Raw genomic sequence first — 13,327 nt, forward strand, 5'->3', positions numbered from 1 at the left:
ATAAGTTACATGACCAAAATTGTCAATTGACCCCTTAAGGAGTTATTGCCCTTTATAGTCAATTTTTTACGATTTTCGTAATTTTTGTAATCCTCTGAAACTACTGGGCCAAATAGAATCAAACTTAGCCACAATCATCATTAGGGTATTCAGTTTAAAAAATGTGTCCGATGACCCTGACTGCCAACAAAGATGGCCGACATGGCAAAAAATGGAACAAATGAGGTAAAATGCAAGTTTTGTCTATTATTCTGATAACCGTTTTATAAAAAGAGGAAATCTGAAGAGGGTAAAATTGTTCAGAATGTTGAGCTCTACCAATTATCCATATACGTCAAAACTGTAAGACAATTTCCTGTAGGAGTTATTGCCCTTAAATGACTAATTTTACCACTTTTTTTCGATTTTTGTCTATTATCATATCTTGAAAACTATAAAAGATAGAGAGAAACTGTAAATTGCAAAAATGATCAGAAGGACAAGTTCTTCAAATAAGTCTTATGGTTGAAATCATCAGTTGACTCCTTATTAGAGTTATTTCCCTTTGATGCCGATTTGTACAATTTTTTTTGCGTTTTTGTCTTATATCTTAAAACTTATAATAGATAGAAAGAAACTTAAATATACAAAAATGATCAGCAAGACAAAATCTACAATTAAGACAAATGGCAGAAATTGTCCAACGACTCCTTATTGGAGTTATTGCCCTATAATTATGATTTTTACCAATTTTTTGGCGTTTTTCCTTGTATGATATTAATTATAATAGATAGATAGAAACTTAAATAATCAAAAATGATAAGCAAGACGAGACCTACTAACAAGTCAAATTTTGCTGATATAATAAGTAGACTGTTACTCTTTATAGGAGTTTTTTTACCCTCTTTTGTGTTTAGAGCAAAAGCTAAATAAGATCATGAAGATAGCGAGAAACTAAACAGACTTCAATGATCAGCAATATAAGATACAAAAAAAATCCCAGAGATTTTTGTCATTAATTCTATTCTCGTCTACAATGTTGGAGAGTGTCCCCTGTTGAATATGCATATAGACCAAGTGAGCGACACAGGCTCTTGAGAGCCTCTAGTTTAATTGGTTACTTTTTTGTCTATTTTGTTTTATACCATAATATTATGCATGATAAATATAAATTGTGCTTTATGCATGTCACTAATGTATAGATAATTTTCTTTAAATGTTGTGTAAACTTTATTTAGGTTTTTATGGTAATGTATTCATTTACCTATATACAAATTTAGAAAAATTAAAAGTTTTATAATAAAGAACAAAACTAATTAAAACATTTTTTGATTGATTTTTTATCCAATATGTATATTAAAAGGAAAGCTGTTCCAATAATAGATATGGCATTTAAATATAACTTGCATCATATAGAAAATAAAACAGCAAAAGATAGAAAACAAGAGAGAAAATTGCTTCATCAGGGTTGTACTGTCATATTCAAAGTCACATTGCCTGTTTACAGAAGGAATGCAATATAAAGCCTGCATTGGACTTAGTATTGTAGCTAAGCATGTGTGAAATGATTTTTTATTAAATGATGACTGCTATTTTAACTAAGTAAAACTAGATCAGGATACAATCTGTGTGAATTATGTGGGTTTCTTAGAAAGGGTCTACATGTATGCATGTATTAATTGTCTGTGATTCAGTATGTTATGTCTAGTTCCAAGATCTAGTCTGAATGTATTTTTCCAATATTCAAACATGCAGCATGTATGCTGTTTCTATTGTTTTTATATACAGTCTATGCAATATGTAATGGTTTTAAATAATGATACATGACTTTATCATGTTACAGGATCATTTTTTGTCGAGCCTGCGACTTTTGTCGCAGAAAGCTCGACATAGGGATAGTGATCCGGCGGCGGCGGCGGCGTTAGCTAACTTCTTAAAAGCTTTATATTTTAGAAGGTGGAAGGTCTGGATGCTTCATACTTTGTATATGGATGCCTCATGTTACGAAGTTTCCGTCAGTCACATGTCCAATGTCCTTGACCTCATTTTCATGGTTCAGTGACTACTTGAAAAAAAAGTTAAGATTTTTTGTAATGTTAGATTCTCTCTTATTATAAGTAATAGGATAACTATATTTGGTATGTGCGTACCTTGCAAGGTCCTCATGCCCGTCAGACAGTTTTCACTTGACCTCGACCTCATTTCATGGATCAGTGAACAAGGTTAAGTTTTGGTGGTCAAGTCCATATCTCAGATACTATAAGCAATAGGTCTAGTATATTCGGTGTATGGAAGGACTGTAAGGTGTACATGTCCAACTGGCAGGTGTCATCTGTCCTTGACCTCATTTTCATGGTTCAGTGGTTATAGTTAAGTTTTTGTGTTTTGGTCTGTTTTTCTTATACTGTATGCCATAGGTCTACTATATTTGGTGTATGGAATGATTGTAAGGTGTACATGTCTAGCGGGCAGGTGTCATTTGACCTTGACCTCATTTTCATGGTTCAGTGGTCAAAGTTAAGTTTTTGAGTCTTGGTCTTTTTTTCTAATACTATGTGCAATAGTTCAACTTTATTTGGTATGTGCGTACCTTGCAAGGTCCTCATGCCCGTCAGACAGTTTTCACTTGACCTCGACCTCATTTCATGGATCAATGAACAAGGTTAAGTTTTGGTGGTCAAGTCCATATCTCAGATACTATAAGCAATAGGTCTAGTATATTCGGTGTATGGAAGGACTGTAAGGTGTACATGTCCAACTGGCAGGTGTCATCTGACCTTGACCTCATTTTCATGGTTCAGTGGTTATAGTTAAGTTTTTGTGTTTTGGTCTGTTTTTCTTATACTGTATGCCATAGGTCTACTATATTTGGTGTATGGAATGATTGTAAGGTGTACATGTCTAGCGGGCAGGTGTCATTTGACCTTGACCTCATTTTCATGGTTCAGTGGTCAAAGTTAAGTTTTTGAGTCTTGGTCTTTTTTTCTAATACTATGTGCAATAGTTCAACTTTATTTGGTATGTGCGTACCTTGCAAGGTCCTCATGCCCGTCAGACAGTTTTCACTTGACCTCGACCTCATTTCATGGATCAATGAACAAGGTTAAGTTTTGGTGGTCAAGTCCATATCTCAGATACTATAAGCAATAGGTCTAGTATATTCGGTGTATGGAAGGACTGTAAGGTGTACATGTCCAACTGGCAGGTGTCATCTGACCTTGACCTCATTTTCATGGTTCAGTGGTTATAGTTAAGTTTTTGTGTTTTGGTCTGTTTTTCTTATACTGTATGCCATAGGTCTACTATATTTGGTGTATGGAATGATTGTCAGGTGTACATGTCTAGCGGGCAGGTGTCATCTGACCTTGACCTCATTTTCAAGGTTCATTGCTCAGTGTTAAGTTTTTGTGTTTTGGTCTGTTTTTCTTAAACTATAATTTAAGCAATAGGTCAACTCTATTTGTTGTATGGAAGAATTGTTAGCTGTACATGCCTGCCTAGCATGGTTCATCTGACCTTGACCTCATTTTCATGGTTCATTGGTCAATGTTTAGTTTACTTGGTTAATGTTAAGTTTATGTGACAGTTGTAATAAAGCTTTATATTTAGGACTATCAACATAATATCAATGATTAGTAAAGAAGGCGAGACATTTCAGCGTGTGCACTCTTGTCTTAAAACACCTTTCATTTCATTTTTTGTCTATATAAAGCTTTATATTTCAAAAGTTAAAAGGCCTAGATACTGCAGATGCCATATGTTACGAAATTTCCCTCTGTCAAATGTCCATTGTCCTCAGCCTCATTTTCATGGTTCAGCATCTGCTTAAAGAAAAACAATGTTTGTCATGTGAATTTCTTACATCTATGAGCAATAGGATAACTATATTTGGTATATGGGTTCCTTGCAATGTCTACATTTCAGTCAGACAGGATTCTTCTGACCTTGACCTCATTTTATGTTAAAGTTATGTGATTAGATCCATTTCTAAAATACTGGAAGCATTAGGTCAATTATAGGTTGTGTATGTAATGATTGTAAGGGGTACATGTCAGTCCGGCAGGTTTCATCTGACCTTGATCTTATTTTCATGATTCACTGGTCAATGTTAAGTTTTTTGTGTTTTGGTCTTTTTTTCAAGTACTACATAAGCAATAGATCAACTATATTTGGTATATGGAATTATTGTAAGGTGTGCATGTGTGTCTGACAGGATTTATCTGAAATGTGAATTGTCTGTTATACTTGTAGTGAAACCTTAATCTATAAGACTCATAAAATCAATGGTCAGTAAAGCAGGTGAGACATTTCAGTGTGTGCACTCTTGTGTGTTTTTAGAAGTCAAATATGATGTTTTGCCTTTGAAATGTACTTTTACTGTACCTATACAAGCAGAAAAACAAAGGCATTAGTCTAATTTAGTTAAATACAGATTATGAAAGATATAAGGCAAATGTACATGAAACAACCAGTAAAATATAGATAATGAAAGATATAAGGTATGTACACGAGACAATGAGTTATAAAATGTAGATGATAAAATATGTAAGGCAAATTGAAATAATTTACCCACAGCAAACCTTGGTATGCATTGTCTGATGTTCTTATATACATTCTGTAAGTATTGTCTGTGGTTCCTAAATACAGTCTGTAAGAAGTGTCTGTGGTACTTAGATACAGTCTGAAAGTATTGTCTGTGGTACTTAGATACAGTCTGAAAGTATTGTCTGTGGTTCCTAGATTCAGTCTGTAAGTATTGTCTGTGGTTCTTAGATAAAGTCAGTAAGTATTTTCTGTGGTTCCTAGATACAGTCTGTAAGTATTGTCTGTGGTTTTAAGATACAGTCTGTTAGTATTGTCTGTGATACTTAGATACAGTCTATAAGTATTGACTGAGGTTCTTACATACAGTCTGTAAGTATTGTGTGTGGTTCTAAGATACAGTCTGTTAGTATTGTCTGTGGTACTTAGATACAGTCTGTAAGTATTGTCTGTGGTTCTTACATGCAGTCTGTCAGTATTGTCTGTGGTTCTTAGATACAGTCTGTAAGTTTTGTCTGTGGTTTTTATATATAGTCTGTAAGTATTGTCTTTGGTTCTTACGTACAGTCTGTAAGTAATGTCTGGTTCTTACATACAGTTTGTAAGTATTGTCTGGGGTTCTTATATATGGTCTGTAAGTATTGTCTGTGGTCCTTAGATACAGTCTGTTAGTTTTGTCTGTGGTACTTAGATACAGTCTGTAAGTATTGTCTGTGGTTCTTAGATACAGTCTGTTAGTATTGTCTTTGGTACTTAGATACAGTCTGTCAGTATTGTCTGTGGTTCTTTCATGCAGTCTGTCAGTATTGTCTGTGGTTCTTAGATACAGTCTGTAAGTTGTATCTGTGGTTCTTACATACAGTCTGAAAGTAGTGTCTGTGTTACTTACATACTGTTTGTAAGTATTGTCTGTGGTACTTAGATACAGTCTGTAAGTATTGTCTTTGGTTCTTACATGCAGTCTGTCAGTATTGTCTGTGGTTCTTAGATACATTCTGTAAGTATTGTCTGTGGTTCTTAGATACAGTCTGTAAGTATTATCTGTGGTTCTTAGATACAACCAGTAAGTATTGTCTGTGATTCTTAGATACAGTCTGTTTTTATTGTCTGTGGTTCTTAAAAAAAGTCTGTTAGTATTGTCTGAGGTACTTAGATACAGTCTGTAAGTATTGTCTTTGGTTCTTGCATACAGTCTGTCGGTATTGTCTGTGGTTCTTAGATACAGTCTGTAAGTTTTGTCTGTGGTTTTTATATATAGTCTGTAAGTATTGTCTTTGGTTCTTACGTACAGTCTGAAAGTAGTGTCTGTTTTCTTACATACTGTTTGTAAGTATTGTCTTTGGTACTTAGATACAGTCTGGAAGTATTGTCTGGTCCTTACATGCAGTCTGTCAGTATTGTCTGTGGTTCTTAGATACAGTCTGTAAGTTTTGTCTGTGGTTTTTATATATAGTCTGTAAGTATTGTCTTTGGTTCTTACGTACAGTCTGAAAGTAGTGTCTGTTTTCTTACATACTGTTTGTAAGTATTGTCTTTGGTACTTAAATACAGTCTGGAAGTATTGTCTGGTCCTTACATGCAGTCTGTCAGTATTGTCTGTGGTTCTTAGATACATTCTGTAAGTATTTCTGTGGTTCTTAGATACAGTTTAAGTATTGTCTGTGGTTCTTAAATACAGTCTGTAAGTATTGTCTGTGGTTCTTACGTACAGTCTGTAAGTATTGTCAGTGGTTCTTGGATACAGTCTCATAAAATATATATTATCGAAACAGGCGGACATATATTTGAAACATGGTGATACGGATGCAGTGCTAACACATATTAAGGTATACAGGCGGACAATTGAGTGGCTGCACAGCGGTTGTACTTACCGGTATTTAATGGTTACAACATTACCAAGCTGCAGACCAAATACAAAAGGATTTCGTCTCGTTGAAGCCGAGAAAAAAAACTCTGTCCAGTCAATTGGACAGACGGCTGAGTCCTGTGGTTATATGACCAACCTATTGTATTCACATTATTAATTTGTTCCCGTTCAAAGCATGAATGAAATAATTGCCAATGGACGTAAATTTAATAGTTTGTTGGACAGACGGAGTCTAGCTGTTACATTACATAACTATTGTGTTGGTATGATCTCGTCCTGAACATGAATGAAATATTTGTCGCTGGACGTAAAAAAACATCAATCAATCAATCTAGCGGTTACTTGACCGATGGCAACACAGGTAACTCGACTTACTAAAAGACAACTTTAATTGAAATGCCAAATTAAGTGACTTTTTCTACAGAGTTATTCGATAAATATATGCTCTATAAACGTTCATACACCAATGAGACATTGTTATTTGATGGGTATAGACCCTATACAACGTTCATATACCATGACAAAGTTATTCGATGGGTATTAACCCTATACAACGTTCATATACCAATGAGACACAGTTATATAATGGGTATATACCCTATACAACGTTCATACATCAATGATACACAGTTAATCAGTTGGTATAAACCCTATACAACGTGCATATACCAATGAGACACAGTTATGTAATGGGTATATACCCTATACAAGGTTCATACACCAATGAAACAGAGATATTTGATGGCTATAGACCCAATACAACGTTTATACACCAATGAGACAGAGCTATTCGATGGGTATACACCCTATATCGTCCATACACTAATGAGACAGAGTTATTCGATGGGTATAAACCCTATACAACGTTCATATACCAATGAGACAGAGTTATTCAACGGGTATATACCCTATACAACGTTTATACACTCCAACGAAAAAGAGTTATTCGATGGATATATACCCTATACAACGTGCATACACCAATGATTCACAGTTAGTCAACGGGTATAAACCCTATGCAACTGTCATACACTAATGATACACAGTTATTCGATTAGTATAAACCCTATACAACGTTCATATACCAATGAGACACAGTTATATAATGGGTATATACCCTATACAACGTTCATACACCAATGATACACAGTTAATCAGTTGGTATAAACCCTATACAACGTGCATATACCAATGAGACACAGTTATGTAATGGGTATATACCCTATACAAGGTTCATACACCAATGAAACAGAGATATTTGATGGCTATAGAACCTATATAACGTTTATACATCAATGAGACAGAGTTATACGATGGGTATAAACCCTATACAACGTGCATATACCAATGAGACACAGTTATGTAATGGGTATATACCCTATACAAGGTTCATACACCAATGAAACAGAGATATTTGATGGCTATAGACCCTATACAACGTTTACACATCAATGAGATAGAGTTATTCGATGGGTATACACCCTATATCGTCCATACACCAATGAGACAGAGTTATTCGATGGGTATAAACCCTATACAACGTTCATATACCAATGAGACAGTTATTCAACGGGTATATACCCTATACAACGTTTATACACTCCAATGAAAAAGAGCTATTCCATGGATATATACCCTATACAACGTTCATACACCAACGAAAAAGAGTTATTCGATGAGTATATACCCTATACAACGTTCATACACCAATGATTCACAGTTAGTCAACGGGTATAAACCCTATGCAACGGTCATACACTAATGATACACAGTTATTCGGTGGGTATAAACCCTATACAACGTTCATATACAAATGAGACTCAGTTTTTAATGGGTACAAACCCTATACAACGTTTATACACCAATGAGAAAGAGATATTCGATGGGTATAAACCCTATATAACGTTCATACAACAATGAGACAGAGTTATTCGATGGGTATTAACCCTATATAACGTTCATGCACCAATGAGACAAAGTTATTCGATGGGTATAAACCCTATACAACGTTCATACACCAATGATTCACAGTTAGTCAACGGGTATAAACCCTATGCAACGGTCATACACTAATGATACACAGTTATTCGGTGGGTATAAACCCTATACAACGTTCATATACAAATGAGACTCAGTTTTTAATGGGTACAAACCCTATACAACGTTTATACACCCATGAGAAAGAGATATTCGATGGGTATAAACCCTATATAACGTTTTACAACAATGAGACAGAGTTATTCGATGGGTATTAACCCTATATAACGTTCATGCACCAATGAGACAAAGTTATTCGATGGGTATAAACCCTATACAACGTTCATACACCAATGATTCACAGTTATTCAACGGGTATAAACCCTATGCAACGGTCATACACCAATGAGAAAGAGATATTCGATGGGTATAAACCCTATACAACGTTCATAAACCTATGAGACACAGTTTTTAATGGGTACAAACCCTATACAACGTTTATACACCAATGAGACCGAGATATTCGATGGGTTTAAACTCTATATAACGTTCATACAACAATGAGACAGAGTTATTCGATGGGTATTAACCCTATACAACGTTCATATATCAATGAGACACAGTTATGTAATGGGTATATACCCTATAAAACGTTCATACACCAATGAGACACAGTTATATAATGGGTATATACCCTATACAACGTTCATACACCAATGATACACAGTTAATCGATGTGTATAAACCATATACAACGTTCATATACCAATGAGACACAATTTTAATGGGTATATATCCTAAACAACGTTCATACACAAATAAGACAGAGATATTCGATGGGTATAAACCCTATATAGCGTTCATACACCAATTAGACATAGTATTCGATGGGTATAAAGAACTATAAACCCTATACAACGGTCATACACCAATGATACACAGTTATTCAGTTGGTATAAACCCTTTACAACGTGCATATACCAATGAGACACAGTTATGTAATGGGTATAAACCACATACAACGTTCATAATGATACACCAATGAGACACAGTTATATATTAGAGTATAAACCCTATTTAACGTTCATATACCAATGAGACAGTTATTCAACGGGTATATACCCTATATGACGTTCATACACCAATGAGACAAAGTAATTCGATGGGAATAAACCATATACAACGGTCATACAGCAATGATACACAGTTATTCAGTTGGTATAACCCCTATACAACGTGCATATACCAATGAGACAGAGTTATTCGATGGGTATATTCCCTATACAACGTTCATACACCAATGAAACAGAGTTATTCGAAGGGTATAAACCCTATATAACGTTCATATACCAGTGAGACAGAGTTATTCAACGGGTATAAACCCTATACAACGTTCACACACCAATGAAAAAGAGTTATTCGATGGGTATAAACCCTTAACAACGTTTATACATCAATGAGACAGAGTTATTCGATGGGTATAAACTCTATACAACGTTTATACACCAGCGAGACAGAGTTATTCGATGGGTATAAACCCTTAACAACGTTTATACACCAATGAGACAAGAGTTATTCGATGGGTATAAACTCTATACAACGTTTATACACTAATGAGACAGAGTTATTCGATGGGTATAAACTCTATACAACGTTCATACACCAGTGAGACAGAGTTATTCGATGGGTATAAACCCTTAACAACGTTTATACACCAATGAGACAGAGTTATTCGATGGGTATAAACTCTATACAACGTTTATACACCAGTGAGACAGAGTTATTCGATGGGTATAAACCCTATACAACGTTTATACATCAATGAGACAAGAGTTATTCGATGGGTATAAACTCTATACAACGTTTATACACTAATGAGACAGAGTTATTCGATGGGTATAAACTCTATACAACGTTTATACACCAATGAGACAGAGTTATTCGATGGGTATAAACTCTATACAACGTTCATACACCAGTGAGACAGAGTTATTCGATGGGTATAAACCCTTAACAACGTTTATACACCAATGAGACAGAGTTATTCGATGGGTATAAACTCTGTACAACGTTTATACACCAATGAGACAGAGTTATTCGATGGGTATAAACTCTATACAACGTTCATACACCAGTGAGACAGAGTTATTCGATGGGTATAAACCCTATACAACGTTTATACACCAATGAGACAGAGTTATTCGAAGGGTATAAACCCTATTTAACGTTCATATACCAGTGAGACAGAGTTATTCAACGGGTATAAACCCTATACAACGTTCACACACCAATGAGAAAGAGTTACTAGTATTCGATGGGTATATACCCTATATGGCGTTCATACACCAATGAGACAAAGTTATTCGATTGGAATAAACCCTATTAAACGATCAAACACCAATGATACACAGTTCTTCAGTTGGTATAAACCCTATAGAACGGGCATATACCAATGAGACAGTTATTTAATGGGCATATACCCTATACAACGTTCATACACCAATAAGACAGAGTTATTCAATTGGTATAAACCCTATAGAACGTTCATATACCATGACAAAGTTGTTCGATGGGTATTAACCCTATACAACGTTCATACACCAATAAGACAGAGTTATTCAATTGGTATAAACCCTATAGAACGTTCATATACCATGACAAAGTTATTCGATGGGTATTAACCCTATAGAACGTTCATATACCAAGAAGACACAGTTATGCAATTGGTATAAACCCTATATAACGTTCATATACCAATGAGACACAGTTATTCGAGGTGTATAAACCCTATACAACGTTCATACACCTATGAAACAGAGATATTCGAGCTATCAGATAAGCATAGAACCTATATAACGTTCACATATCAATGAAACAGTTTTTCGATAAGTATACTCTATACAACCTTCATGCACCTAAATGAGTCGGAGTTAGTTAAAAGACCCCATACAACGTTTATAAACCTATGAGACGGAGTTATTCGATTGTTCATTGTTGAAAGCCAGATAACCTTTAATTGCTTAAATCCACGATCTCTGTTGGATCAAGGTCATATACACCAAACAATCGTACCACACACTAAATCTGATAGTTGATAACATCTGAGAAACTAAAGTACCTGCAAGTATGAAAATTGATCATTGACCAATGAACCATAAAAATGAGTTCAATATCAGACCATATAATGTACAGCTTGCAATCATTCCATACATCATATACTGTTGACTTACTGCTTACAGTATCTAAGAAACAGACCAAACTGTGAGAATTTAACATTAACCAATGAACCATAAAAATTTGTAGGGGTTCCGCGGAACCCAGTGTCTCGCCTACTTTTGCTGTTAATCGCAGGCTCAACAAAAATGAGATGAGGAAAAAATTTAATAAAAATATTCCTCTCGATACAATTTTTTTTATTGTAAGAAGCTTCTGTCCAAGTTTGGTAAAAATCCAGGATAGTTTATGAATCTAATAAATGTTTTAAAAAATTTAACTGCAGACTGTATCTAATGTTAACTGGAAGAAAAACTAAGTCCATTTATAAGTAAAATATGGATAAACAAGTACAAAATTTTAATAAAAATTTCCTTCTAGATACTAGCTTTTGATCATAAACAAACTTCTGTCCATGTTTGGTACAAATCCAGGATAGTTTAAGAAAGTAATTAAAATTTTAAAAACTTTAAACACAGAGTGAATGTAACGTTTCCTGGCAGAAAAACTAAGTCCATTTATAAGTAAAATACGGAAAAACAGGATATTTTTTTTTAAATTTACTTCTGGATACTATCTTATGATCATAAACAAGCTTCTGTCCAAGTTTGGTAGAAATCCAGGATAGTTTAAGAAAGTTATTAAAATTTCAAAAACTTTAACCACAGAGTGAATATTTCTGGACGCCGCCGACGGAATGTAGGATCGCTATGTCTTGCTTTTTCGACAAAAGTCGAAGGGTCGACAAAAATGTGGTACAGTTCATGTAGCTGTCAGATTGACTTATACACCTTACAATCATTCGATACACCAAAATATAGTGTTTCATCACAGGGGAGACAAAATAAAACAAATGCATTCAATCAGAACTATACAAGAAATATCAAATAAATATCTTCAAGCCTGACGAAAAAGTGTGGAAAACTGTTAACTTGATCTGATAGTCAGACAAACGGCGTGCAATCCTATAGTTCCCTTTGACTTCGTCAGTATCTTAGGTACTAATAACTTGCATATAATACTGGGTTCAAACTAGTAATAATGTTTTTTGGCACAAACTTTATTTCATACAATGTCATTTCAGTCAACATGAGTCAAAAACATTACAATTTATAAATCAACTAGTTAATGTTCTTATTGCATCTATGCTAATAAACAATGAAAGTTTGTGAGGGCTATTCCATTAAAATGTATGTGGGTTTTTGTTAAAACAATATTTTTTGCATAATTTGGCAAAATTTATGACTATTCTAAAAAAATTAACAGATTTGCCACCATAATTTGCTGAAATATTCATATATATATATATAGTGTTCTTTACTTTTTAACCAACATGTCAATGGGTGAGGAGTGGAGCCACATATAAAATCTAGAAAAAGATAAAATAAAGGTGCAACATTTATACAAAAATGGACTAAAACGAAATCTGTCCCATGGATACAAGTTAATAAATTTTTCTTAATACATCTATATATAAGTTTTTGGTAAAATCCTGTTATAAGAAGACATTTCTAAACTAGAGGCTCTAAAGAGCCTGTGTCGCTCACCTTGGTCTATGTATATATTAAACAAAGGACACAGATGGATTCATGACAAAATTGTGTTTTGGTGATAGTGATGTGTTTGTAGATCTTACTTTACTGAACATTCTTGCTCCTTACTATTATCTATCTATAATGAACTTGGCCCGGTAGTTACAGTGGAAAATATTTTGTAAAAATTTACAAAAATTTACAAAATTTATGAAAA

Source organism: Mytilus californianus, unplaced genomic scaffold (assembly GCF_021869535.1).
Source record: "Mytilus californianus isolate M0D057914Y unplaced genomic scaffold, xbMytCali1.0.p SCAF_2, whole genome shotgun sequence".
Lineage (NCBI taxonomy): Eukaryota > Metazoa > Mollusca > Bivalvia > Mytilida > Mytilidae > Mytilus > Mytilus californianus.